At 41.0% G+C, this 12883-nt stretch overlaps 1 protein-coding gene across 4 annotated transcripts in view; it reads right to left on the reverse strand.

Annotated features, from left to right (window-relative positions):
- Positions 1–673: 673 nt before the first annotated feature.
- The window catches only part of DAB1 (DAB adaptor protein 1), a 566428-nt gene continuing 554218 nt past the window's right edge, over positions 674–12883 (reverse strand). For all 4 annotated transcript variants that reach the window (XM_054573791.1, XM_054573799.1, XM_054573809.1 and 1 more), the window contains exon 15: positions 674–2553. The gene's annotated coding sequence lies outside the window, so the exon portion shown is untranslated. The remainder of the gene's footprint in view (positions 2554–12883) is intronic.

Raw genomic sequence — 12883 nt, forward strand, 5'->3', positions numbered from 1 at the left:
CTCTAGACGGCTTACCTGATACAGCCACATCCACCAGAGTTCATTCTGAATGTGTCAGAAGCAACCCCAAAAATCAGTATTATGGCATGATACTGTCAGACACACTCATGACAGCCACATTGAGGGAGAAGATAGCACCACTTGTTTAGAATCAGAGTCATGGACAACATTGTCATTTCAGCCGTTTCTTCATGGGAACTGCCTATCTCACCAAATCCCCAGAAAACACCATCAACCTGGTTTCAGGACAACTCTTAAGGTTAGCACACCTTTCCCACGTCCCCCTTCATGTGAAAAGATTACCTAATCATACAATGTATGCACATTCCTGGACAAATCATGGGGACCAACAGGTGATAGCTACAGAGGGAGGTAAATGGCTCTGCTTGCTTTCCGGGTTCTTGAGACCTTCTGCATTAGCGTGACATTTACATATATTCTGTAATGGACATTTGGTCAGTTTCCCTAACTGGGAAAAAGTTAGATTCCAGTGACTTGACAACGTAAAATTTGGACTTATCAATTTTCTCTTTGTGAGCAAGTATATCTTCCAAATCATTTTAGTTTCTGCTGATATGAAGAACCAAAGTACACAGGCCTATTTAAGTTAATCATATCAATGCAAATTCTAATTTTCAAATTTTAAAACCAAGTAATAGTAATCACCCTCAAATTCAAAGTTTTCTTTTTAGTGTTAAACCACTAAATTCAACATACTGTAACTGCATAGGAACATCAGGAAAACACATTTGACCTGTAGAACAATTCTCTGTAGGGCAAAAATATATAGATTCTTTATGAAAATCATGTGCTAAACATACGAACCAAACACTGCACTTTTTGTCTCATAAATGTAAAAAAAGGAAGCTTAAATTCTTCTGTTTCATGTATGAACAGTCCAGTGACTTCTATGGGGGTAGGTGGGACTGTAGAGGTCAGAGGGAGGTTTAGAATCTGAAGGACAGACCTTCAAAATGTGAATTGCCTTTTTCTTGTTTGATGCAGAGGGTGGGTACTCTTGTGGAAAGGCTAGATTGGATGATGGAGTCACATGCTCCCTTTCTGTTCACTAGCTGCTGATTGGCCAACTGCTGCCGCCAGCTGTCCCTGAACTCCAGCTTCCTCCTGTGTGCTCCAGAATAACATCTGGAAAGCAAGCTCCATCCATCAAGTTCATCACATCCTGCACTCAATCTGCTACCTTCTCTACAGTGTAATGGCATTATTAAAAAGCATTTTCATCAACATTTATATTTACAAAAAAAAAAAAAAAACTGGCAATTTTTTTTCATTAGAACTCCTTAAAGCCATTTCCCTTAAATATTTAAAGAGTATAATGGTAAGGTTTTTTTCAAGTTATAAAATAAAAATCCCATTTGAATTTTCTGATGTACAAAAAGAGATAGAGATGAACCACTGTGACCACAGAATCAGTTTGTTATTCTGTATATTCATATCATCATTGTTCCATTAGAAAGTCAGTTTTTAAGATCCAAAACCACATTACCAGGATTGTACCAGAATTATTTGGCAAATGACTTTTCTTTGAAAATGGCACGTGGAGAAGACACTTGTCTGCATAGCATCACAGCAGCAAGATATCGGAAAAAATAAAAAATATCATTTTATTGTACTTAGAATTTAGAGCTTCTTAGGAAATCAGATGTGTTTTTTCATCTTTTTCATCAATGGGATTTGATGTCCTTTCCTACTCACAAAATGAAGGTTCAAAACGAAAGCTGTCTTTCTTCACCAGGATGCAGAAATAGCTAAAGGGTTGTTTTGGCCACATTCTTGATCATAAAGAATAATCAACCACTTATTTGTCTTGTGACTTCATGTTAATGCATTACATATGAGACTTTTTTCCAGTTAGATTTCTTCATCAATATCTTTAAAAAGTCAAACGCAATACAAAAATTTGTACACCCATTAATTTTCAAACATGACAATGGAAGGAATGGGAAAAAAATGGCAGACAAGGCCCTATTGAGTGATGAAAAAACATCATCCTATGTCAAAAGGCCCATGGATAATGAGATTGTGGTCACAGAGGACCTCCTGCTTTGCCTAAAAAAAGTCAGTCTCAACCTTACTGTACCTCTCTGAGGCCTGTCACTCCAAATTTGATATCTCTACAGTGGGCAACAGGTAGAGAAATAAAAAGAGAATTATGATTTTGCATTCTGGGTCATCTTCAACCCACACTAAGTGAGGTCTGAATATTTGTCGGGTAAGCATTTGCTTGATTTGTGATTTAATGTTGGGTATGATTTTGTTACACTTTTGCATGTTTTTTGTTTTGTTTTGTTTTGTTTTGTTTTTGTGCTGCCATAGATATCTGCTGTTGGTTGCCAAAAACTCTTAGTTCCCTCTTCAAAATGAGTTCCATTGGGCAATCATGAATTTCTTCATGGGATAAAGTGAGGTGAAAGAATACAAGAGAGCCTGTCGCGATGCTGATTTCCATGCCAGTCTTGAAGCATCCGCCACGAGCCCACATTGATGCTATTTCTTAGGTCTGTTGATCTGCGCATAGAGAGGCTCCAGCTCCTATGAATAGAGGGACAAAGTGAGACCCACTCTTTTCCAGATGGGAATTTCTGAGACAGCTTGGGAAGGAGAGTTTGGGATTAACAGAAAGGTGACAGTAAATGATGGATGACCTGAGGTGATTTTTGGATTATTTGATCATGGTACATACCATTTTGGCAATTTTTTATCATCAAGAACTACTCACCCAGTTTTGTCCTTGGTTCTCAAGTGAGACTGATTGCCCCTGTTAGGGAAATAGCATGGTATAGTAAAGAGAGCCAGACAAGCTGTGTGATATGGGCAAGATACTTATCTTTTCTGAGACTCGGTTCCCCAACCATGAAATGGGAATAATACTGTTGATCTTACAGCTTTCTTGAGGGGATTAGAGATAATATATATAAAGCATCTAGCAGTGTTTGGTAGTGACAGGTCTTCAGAAAATGGTAACAACCATCATGAGTCAAATGGAGATTTTTTCAACACAGTTTTATGAATGTCCACTTGATATGGCTGAAATGCTATTTTCACCTGTTTTTTGGTTTCTTCAAGCAGAGAAGACTGGACACATTTTACAGCCAATGTGCCATTAGCTGTTAGTGAAAAGTTTCTGGGACTTGTTTTCCATTCAATCTGCTGTTGCAGGTTTGGCCAGTCCTTTGCCTGCACCCATGGACTGTTCTGAGATATACACACACAGGATTTTCACCAATATATGACATAGCAAACTTTCCATCCAAATGTAGATGGTAAATGGCATTTGGCCTTCTTGAAAGCGCTTCAGGATTTCATGTCAAAAAGGCCTAGGATGCACTGGCCAAGCCGATTAGACCAACACTCTGGTCTTAAGCATATATAGGCCCTTCCATTAAAATTGATCTTTATGCTGTCATCCTTGGATGTGTGTGCCAGAATTAAGTGTACATAGTGACATCTTAACTCTGCTACATTTTATATATTAGCCTGCCTCCTGCTATGTGAGTATAGATCCTTTTTATATGCTTATTTTCTTGAACCATCAGATTGAAATGGCATTCTGCGAGCCCCTACTATGTGTCTAGCACACAATTTTCAAGTACACTGACATTTTTAATGATCATGGTGGCCATGTAGAGCAGGTATTTTATCTCACTTGCAAATGAGAATCAAGCACAGAGGAATTAAGTGATTTGCCCATACTCACAGTTAGTAAGTTTGGGACATGAGACCTAAAAGTAGAATCCAGTGCTTTTTCTAGTCTATTATAACTGCTGACAAAAAAAAGGCCAGCTCTTTAAGCTATAGTGTTGTAGAGTGCTTTGGAGTTTATAAAGCTCCCTTAGGTCTTATTTTATCTGCCTAAGAGTCATAGGAATAGCTCTTATTCTTTCCATCCTCAGTCTGCAGATAGAAACTGAAGGTCAGAGACGTGTGTGATCTCAAGGTCATTGTGCTGCCTTCCATGCACTTAATTTATCATGTTGCTCATCTTTATTGTAAAGTTGAAATGGACTAGAAGATAATTTTGTCCAGATCCTTCATTTTACAGATGAGCAATTTGAAGCTCAGAGAAGAGAGGGCTTATTTCACCAAAGTCCCAAGGTTATTTAGTAACCTTGCCATGAATACGATTCAGGATGCTTTCTTCTAGAACTCATTATGTGTGTATTCTTCCAGGCAGAAAGACCCCTTTACCCTTTCAGGCACCCTGTTTTGTGATATAACAGTGCCTATTTGACCCTTCATGCTTTCCACCTGTGGACTTCATACTGCCCTTTAAACATAATGAAAACATGTAGTTCTTCTTCCAACTGTCCAATGACAGAAAGGCTGGAAGCCTATTCTCCCACATCCTGCTTCTGGTTATGGCTTGCCAGTTCCCTCTGCCGGTTTACATGGGAACCTAGTGCAGTATGTGCTCAATAAAGGTTTGTTGAATTAATGAATATGATACAGTTTCTACATTCTTTGCTGTTCTGGCCCCTTTGTCCTCAAAACACTCCAATTTCGCTTTAATCCTCTCAAATCCAATCCAGCAAACCTATAAGCACCTAGTTTATTTTTTTTGCCAATGTATTGAAGTATTTCAAATACCTGTTGTAAAGTTAAACTTGCAAATTTCCTGTGTGTTTGTCTTCTGAGGTAGGGTGGGTGAAGCCAAGGTGGAGTTACAAAGTACAAGTACTAGGAAAAGCCATTTTCCTTGTCTTATGCTGGGCTACAAGGATGCATCTTAACCTTCGCTGGGTAGACTTTCTCAGCTCACTCTTCTTTTTGGATGCCTTCAGAAGTCAGGCTGCCTTGATCTCACCCTACAATGTGCTCTATTCTAATTTTGGAACTAATTTATTCAACTGAGAATGACACCTAAAAACAGAAGAAGACAGCAGGCTCAGACAGGGTAATTAATGCCACACTGCATTAACTTTCTGCAGCTGAGATAAATATTCACACATCCCTTGCTTGCTGGAATTTAGCTTCAAATACCCATCACAACAGCAGTAACGAGTGCAGTCAACTCTCAATTATCCCCACTAATGAAGGGGAGCGGTGGTGTGGAAACCCCCAAGCAGCAGATCATCCCAAAGCCTGACACTGTGATGCATTGTCTGCTTTGGCGATAGCTTTTACCTTCCTCGTTGTTGAAATTTAGACTGTCAGAGCTGGAGGGGAGCTTGGAAATCATTTGATCCAGAAATTTCTGACCTGACTTCTGGCAAGGTCACAATGGGGTCTTGAGGCTACTTTTGATATTCCAAAATGTCTAAATGGAATCACATATTAACACAGCACACTGTTTGTTTTGTTTTGTTTTCTCTGGGAAGATTCGACCACACCTTTGTCCTTCAAATTCTTCAAAGGCTCCCCACTGCCCATCAGGTAAGGTCAAAACTCCTTTGCTGGGCACACAAGACCAATTAGTCTTGTAGTCTGTTAGAGGTAATAAATGCCCTTTCTAGTCCAAGAATCAAAAGTCAGCTTTCAGATCATGTATATTAGGCTTTTTATAAAGGTTTTTTTTTTAATTTAAATTTTTATTTTTTGATGCCTTTGCCAGAATGTTCTTTCTGAAAAGAATTTTGTCATGCCAGTCTCCTGCTTGGAACAACCCTCCAGACTCCTTGTCTAGGGATAATGCAAACCCCTCAGGATGGCACTAGAGGCCTTTCCAACATGGCATCACCTGTCCATCCAGCTTCGTCTACCTCCTCTCTCTCTCCTATGCTCCACCTTCCATATGGTACTTCTTGTCTACCCAGCAAGACAGGACTTTCCCATCTCTGAGCCTCTGCTCTGGTGGTAACTTCTGCTTTTGGGGTTGCTCTTTGTCTTGCACTTAGAAGTTCATACTTTCAGAACCAGCTCTAATATAATGGCTTCCCAGACTCTGTAGTGCCCATAGACCTCTGTCTAAACTGCGATTAACATCTCCTAATACCTTCTACATAGTGAGCTCTACTACACCTTTCACGTCAGTATCCCAAATGCTGAGCAAGAGCTCAGAGCATGGGAGGCACACCTGCCAACAATATGGAGAATGAGGATGTGAGTGAATGAATGAGGGGTTTTTCTCTTATTGGGAGTTGCCAAATACACATGGACTTTTAAGATCACCCATGCTTGACGTATTACTGTCTTCATTTCTAGAGGATAACAAAAGTAGTGCAAATAAACACAAAATCGACCCCCCAAGCTTTGACTTAAATTGAATACCCTCTTTTCTGGGTGGTGCAGTGAAAGAATGAAAGCACACAGATTTGAAACCTGTTGATCTCCTGCAGCCAAAGTCCACCAGGGACACACTTGCAGTTGAAGATGTTATGTTGGGTTTCTTATTACTCATTGCAGTGGAAGGAGCAAGGGCCTCTGTGTAGCAGAGCTTTAGGAGGGGCTTATTACAGCATTGGGCTTATGTTAGATAATTCAGAGAGGGTAAAGAAAGTAAGGTGGATGTCCTCAGGAAGCAGGGGTATGATTATTTTAATAAATCTTATTTTGAGGGCAGAAAGAATGGAGCAAGGTTAAATGCAGGAGAGAAGAATGCTTGATTGTTTTTATAATGTGGAAAATGTTCATGTTTTGTCTGTTTGTCCATGTCTGTTGGGTGGTCTTGACTTGTCTTGACCCCTCTGATGTTGTTGTTCAGTGAACTAGTTCATATTCAACAGAACACCAAAGCCCAGCTGTGAGGGCCGGAGGCTCTTGGCTCTCAGGCTGCTGTTCTTTCTCACTGTTATCCACTTAGTAACCATAGGACTCTGTGAAGCTTCCTTAACTCATCTGAGAGCCAGTTTCCTTATCTGTGAAATGAAGCTAGAAATCCTGTCAGCCGTGAGGTGAGCATTGGAGGATGAAATGCACGTTGATTGTCTAGCACAGAGCCTGGCACAGAGGAGGTACTCTGGAATGGTTAGGTCCCTTATGTCTGGGCACGTGGCTTTAACCTCCTCTACAAAGGATAATCTTAGTCCTAAAAATCACCTGTAGGTAGCTTCTCCTTCATAGCATGTAAGTGCCACTACAAATGGGCTCTGATATAGAACCTAATAATGGCCATGAGTCAGCTCAGGGAAACTGCAGAAAGAATGTGGGGCTCATCTAAGGAATCTATCTGCCTGGCCCTATGGATAAGGGACTTCCACGTATCTGCTGATCACTTGGAGTATGAATTATGTGCTCACTTATAGCAGCCAAGCAGAATCACAGAGTAATAATAGTTTATATTGACAGAAGCACTTGCAGTCTATAAAGGACTTTTCTGTATCACATATGTGGTCTCACTTGGGTGTCACACTGAGGCTGTACCCTGGACAATCCTATCTCCATTTACAGAGAAGAAGCAATGCTCCCCAGAGTTTGGTGACCTGCCCAAGGTCACTCAACCAGAACAGGACAGATCTGGAATATAACCAGGTTTGTTATTTCTTTTTTTAGCTTTCCAAAAATTGTGGTACATTATATATGGCACAGAATTTGCCATTTTAATAATTAATTTTATAATTTAATGGCATTAACGACATTCACAATGTTGTACACCATAACCACTATTTCCAAAAATCCTGTATCACCCCAGACTCTACACATTAAGCAGTAACTGCCTCTTCTCCTTTATTCCCAGGCCCTACTAACCTCTAATCTACTTTCCATTTCTATGAATTTACCCATTCTGATTTTCGAATCAATTTCATTGAATTATGATTTGCACACAAAGAAAGTTTTCCATTTTAGTATGCAGTTTGATGAGTATTGACAAATGTATACACCTGTGTGGCCCTCCCCACCACAATCAAGCTACAGAATGTTCCCTCACCCTAAAAACTTCCCTGGTGTCCTTCTCAGTCAACCTCTCACTCAGATGCTAAAACCACTGATCTGCTTTTGACCATTACAAATTAGACGTGTTTTTTTCCTAGAGTTTCATGCAAACATGTCCAGCCCACTGTCCTCTCCACTACCACGTGTTGCCTTTTGTAGAATGTCAAAGCAAGAAAGGCCCTCAGTCTGACAGCTCCTATTCTGCAGAAAGAAACTGAAGCCCTGAATGTGAGGGCTGTCGATCCCACAGTTCATGAGAAACAGTGGAGAGCTGGGGGGTCGCCCAGGTCTGGATCCCATTTCTGGGCTGCCTTCCTCCCCCACCTATCCCTAGCTCCTTGGCTTATGGTACAGGGCAAATAGTTTCCTATCCCACATTAGAATGAGCCCCTTTTGAAAGACACCTAAATTGTGCTTATTACTTTGCAACCGTTTACTTTTTATTGTGTTTCTTTCTGGAAAGCTTGGCCACATCTAGCATAGGCGTGTCCAAAAAAGTTATTAGTGGAGAGAAGATACAGCATGTTGAGAAAGGTAGTCTTGCATGTGAAGTCAATACACATCATGCAGTCTGCTTGCTGAGCGGGCCTAGGCTGGGAGGTCAACACAGCCAAGCCAGGTGTCAGACTGGGGCTAGGGGTGAGCCAAAGCTCAGTCCTGTCCGGCTTGAGGCCATGACTTCAGTCTCATGGCCTTCTAGTCTCAACGCTGGAGCCTAGCTCGGTGGGGTTTGACATTTTCTGGCCTTGCAAATGGAAAAGCGTGGCGGTTGCCAGGGAGTGTAAATAAGGCTGAAATAACTTAAGGTTCATAAATAGAGTCATGAAAAATGCATGGATTTTAGAGCCAGAAAGACCTCGGTGATCCTAACTACCTGTATGAGCTTCAGCAAGCATTTCACCTGGGCCTCAGATTTTTTATCTGTAAATGGATTTTAATAAGTGGTGGGAGTCTTCCTTTCCTTTTTATGCAAAGGAAAGGAAAAAACCCAAATCTTTCTAACCATCTTCATTCTGAAAAATCGGTCCTTCAGGGAAGAAAAGTCTTCAGAACACAAGATGCATTTAATGATGATAATATCCTTAGAGATAAATAGTGCTACCAAATGCATCCACTTCTTGGGGTCTCAGGGTATGAAAGCCACTGGGTGAAGACAGAGATGTGGTATCTGAGTTCCCAGGGAAACTGCACATGTTCTGATCAATTTTGCTTTTTCCCATCAATAATAACGATGGACACCAATTATCTGCTTTGCATACGTACATCATTTATCCTGACCTTGTCACACAGCAGATGAGGACAATGGGGTTTCTTAACACAAATTTTCTGCCATCAGCAGCAGAGCCTGTCCAGAGTAAGCTCCTGGTTGTCAGAGATGGGTCCTGGATCTCAGGCCAATTGTCTCCTGGAACCCTAATGAATTCAGCATGATTAAGGGACTTTGGTCCTGTCCTTTGTCAGCTGGATATAAGGACATCCTGGGCAAAAGGTGGTGTTGAAAGATCTTGTTTGAGGATTGGATCTTCCAACATCTAACTGGGTGACCTTGGGAAAGTTAGAAGATTATTCTCGAATATCACAGCTGTAAGGACCTGTGGGCACTGTTTTACAGAAGAGCAAAAATAAGAAATGAAACCATCTGCCTCAGGTCATACAGTGGTTAAGTCCAGGAGAAGCTGCTAAAACCTAGGTGCCCTGGCCCTGTGTGGGTGCTCTTGAGCAATTTAATCTGGGTCTAGATTTAAATCCTAGTCCTGATACGTGTGACTGTTTTAATTTTAGCAAGTGATTAACCTCTTTACTTTACCTATCATATTTGTGAAATGGGAAAAATAAAAATACTGAAGAGTGTTCCTCTGAGGATTGACTTAGGTGATGTTTATAAAAGTGCTATAAACATGCTAGTTAATTTTAAAAATGCATTTTCTTAGTGGTAGTAAATGAAAGGTATTGTGATTACCTCTGCAGAATGATTTTAGAAGCAGTGAGCATGATCCAAGTCAGAGGTCAGCAAAATGTGGTCTTTTGGCCAGTGTTGGTGGCAGCCTGTTTTTTGTATGTAAAGTATTATGGAACTTGGCCACACTTTCTGCTGCCTTTCTGCCTCAACAGTGCAACATATTAGATGTGACAGAGATTGCATGGCCTATAAAACATAAATATTTACAGAGAGTTTGCAAACCTCTGATCTAAATGATCAGTATATTCTAATTGTGCCAACTACTCCTTAAAATCACACTGCAATCTTGGTATCTTGTTTGGTTTTCTTTTTTGACCTTGAGTCTCATAGCCAGTAGCCTACTGGCATCTCTACTTGACTGTCTTATGACCACCTCAAGTTACCTGGTCTCAAAGTAAACTTGCCTTCTTTCTGCTCAAGCATGTTGCTCTGTGTTCTTTAGCGCAGTGATTGGTAGCACCTAGACCACTAACAGGAACCTGGGGATAATCCTAGCTATGCCCCCTTCTTCCCATTTCCCTTCAGTCTTCACTTCTTCCTGATCTCATCTTTTAAGTATCTCTTGGCTCAAAGCCCGACTCCCCATCCCGGCCAACACTGCCCTCAGCCAGAACCTTCACATCTCCTGCCTGAACCATTCCGATGGCCTGGGTTGGACTTCCACTCTGAGTGCTAAGTCCATGAAATGGACAGATAATTTTCTGTTCTTGTGGCTTTTTGTTTTATGACTCCACTGTTTGGTTCTATTAAAAAATATTAGTAATAATAATCCTGAATACACGTTTTACTTTCAAAGCTTACAGAACACTTTCATATTCAGATAGAACTCAGATAGCCTATGATTCTGAGATTGCCTTGGGAGGGAGCTATTCTAATTATCCATGTGTATCTGTGTGAGGGGACCAGGGTTTAGAGGGGTTACATGTTTGCCTAGGGCCATGTGCTTTGGAACCATAATTCAGACCCAAGAGTCCTGAACTCTGTGTGCCTTTCTTTTCTTCCTTTTCTTTTATTTCGGTGTGTGTATATGTGTAAGATTCTTCCTCCCAGAGCATTTGAAGCTCAGCTTTCTTTTCCCTTGAACACTAGAAATCCATCAGGTAATATTTTATATGTCTTGGGTTCCTACTATGAAGATCAGTATTAAAAAAATGACAGCAACTTGTTATTTATGGCAATATCTATTGTTAGTGAGGGAGACAGACCAAACAATTCCCTATTGTTACAGATGCTACTTTGACTTGACAGCTGGGAAAGTCTGATAGGCAGTTTATTTACTTAGCCATTAAACCAAATAAATGTTTTCATTTTTCTTTCATCTCCTCAAAAGCTAACATTTTGCCCTTAAAATTGGTCCAGCAACACATCAGTGAAGTATAAATTACCTGCCATTCCCACACCAGCCATTATAATATTATTTTGGTTCTTTTTTGCCCCTGTTGACCCAGTCTTTCAAAGACACGTGATTCTCCCAGGCGGGAGGGTAGGAGAAAAGTGAAATAATTGAAGGTATTTCTCTTTATTGGTAAAACAGGAATGCTGTGTGAGATCGGCTCTGCAGCTCCCACTGCTGAGGACCGAGCGCATTGGTTCCCTCTTACTGTGGTGCGACACGGCTTTAACTTATCAACAGATGTCACCCCTGCCTCATCAGAAGTGTGCAGGTATTTATAATAAAAAGCAGCTGGAGATAATGGTTGCAGGGGTGATAAGAAAGGCAAGACTCTTGCTTTCCAACTGTATGAAGGCACAGGGAAAAATAAAACCACGGACGTGACTACCCCTGCATGTTATCCCTCTCTGGATGTCTGGAAAGGCACTAAGAACTTGCAGTCAGTAGATTTCCAGTTGGCTGGATGGGTGAGTGGGACAGAGACAGGAAGATCAAACAAGGCTTGCACTGCTACTGATGGAGGGGTCCGGAAGAGCTCATTCAGACTTCCCCTGCGGGTGTTGAGGGAATACGTGTGCAAGGCTGGCAGCAGCCTCTTGGCTTGCAGTTCTTGATAGGCAATTGTGAAACTGCCAGGCTAAGCTTTCAAAGGCACAAAAGTGTTTCATTGAAGATTATAGTCCAGCCCTCCTTTGGAGCTGGGAGCTATTTATTATGATTTACATGTAAATCCAAGACTGTCATTGTTTTTGAAGTGAAAAGGGGCCTTTGAGGCCCTATGTAGGGTCATTCTGATTACGGGACAGCACTGGTCAGAGAGCTAAGAGGTGGACTTTTCTTCCCTGCTTCAAGGCTGTTTTGAGGCACATTGTAAGTTAATTATCTGAAGATAGAAAAGTACAAGGCAAAAATCTCCCAGCCACTGGCCTGGGTCCTTAAGGTAGAATTTATTAAATGTAAGTTCTAAGGTATATAATCCAAGGTAGTGGGGAAACTACATTTATTGAGTACATATGATGCTGGTGGTGGGGGGGAGCTGGTGTTGGCAGCTAACATCTATTGGGTGCTTACTGTGTGTCAGACATGGCGCTAAGAGCTCCACATACATCACCTCATGTAGTTCAAACAATACAGTATGAGGCAGCACTATTTTTATCCTCATTTTTCAAAATAAGTTGGAGACTTACTATAAAATCTCATCAGGGTCACAAAGCTAGTAACTGGTAGAGCCACATTCTCAACTCAGATAGTCTTACAGCAGAACCCAGATTTTTAAGGTGAGTTTTAGGCTCACCACTGTATTCGCTTCTGTGCTAGAGACTCTGCTTATGCCATCTCAGTTAACATATGGATAATATAAGCCCTTTCTAGCAGATGAAGAAACCAAGACTCAAGAGAAATTATGGTTCTTGCCCAAGATTTCCTGCTATTACATAGCTGAGCTAGAATTTGAACTCAAGTTCCAAATCCTGAGCTCTCCTGGCTGTACCATGCTACGTCCATTTACAACTCAGCCACAGCGTGGGGTTCTGGATGGAGCAGCAAACACAGAACAGGCTAAAGCCCCATGGAACAGTTCAGCTTGAAGGACTGTCTCAAGCTGAACAGGCTCATAAATATGAGGGTTTGATACATTGATCTGCAAATGGTGTAAGTCATCTTTGTTTTCTAGAAGAACTTCAATTTTAGGATGATGTTTG

This window comes from Pteronotus mesoamericanus, unplaced genomic scaffold, assembly GCF_021234165.1.
Source record: "Pteronotus mesoamericanus isolate MK-2021 breed Mesoamerican mustached bat unplaced genomic scaffold, CSHL_Meso_final contig_105, whole genome shotgun sequence".
Taxonomy (NCBI): Eukaryota; Metazoa; Chordata; class Mammalia; order Chiroptera; family Mormoopidae; genus Pteronotus; species Pteronotus mesoamericanus.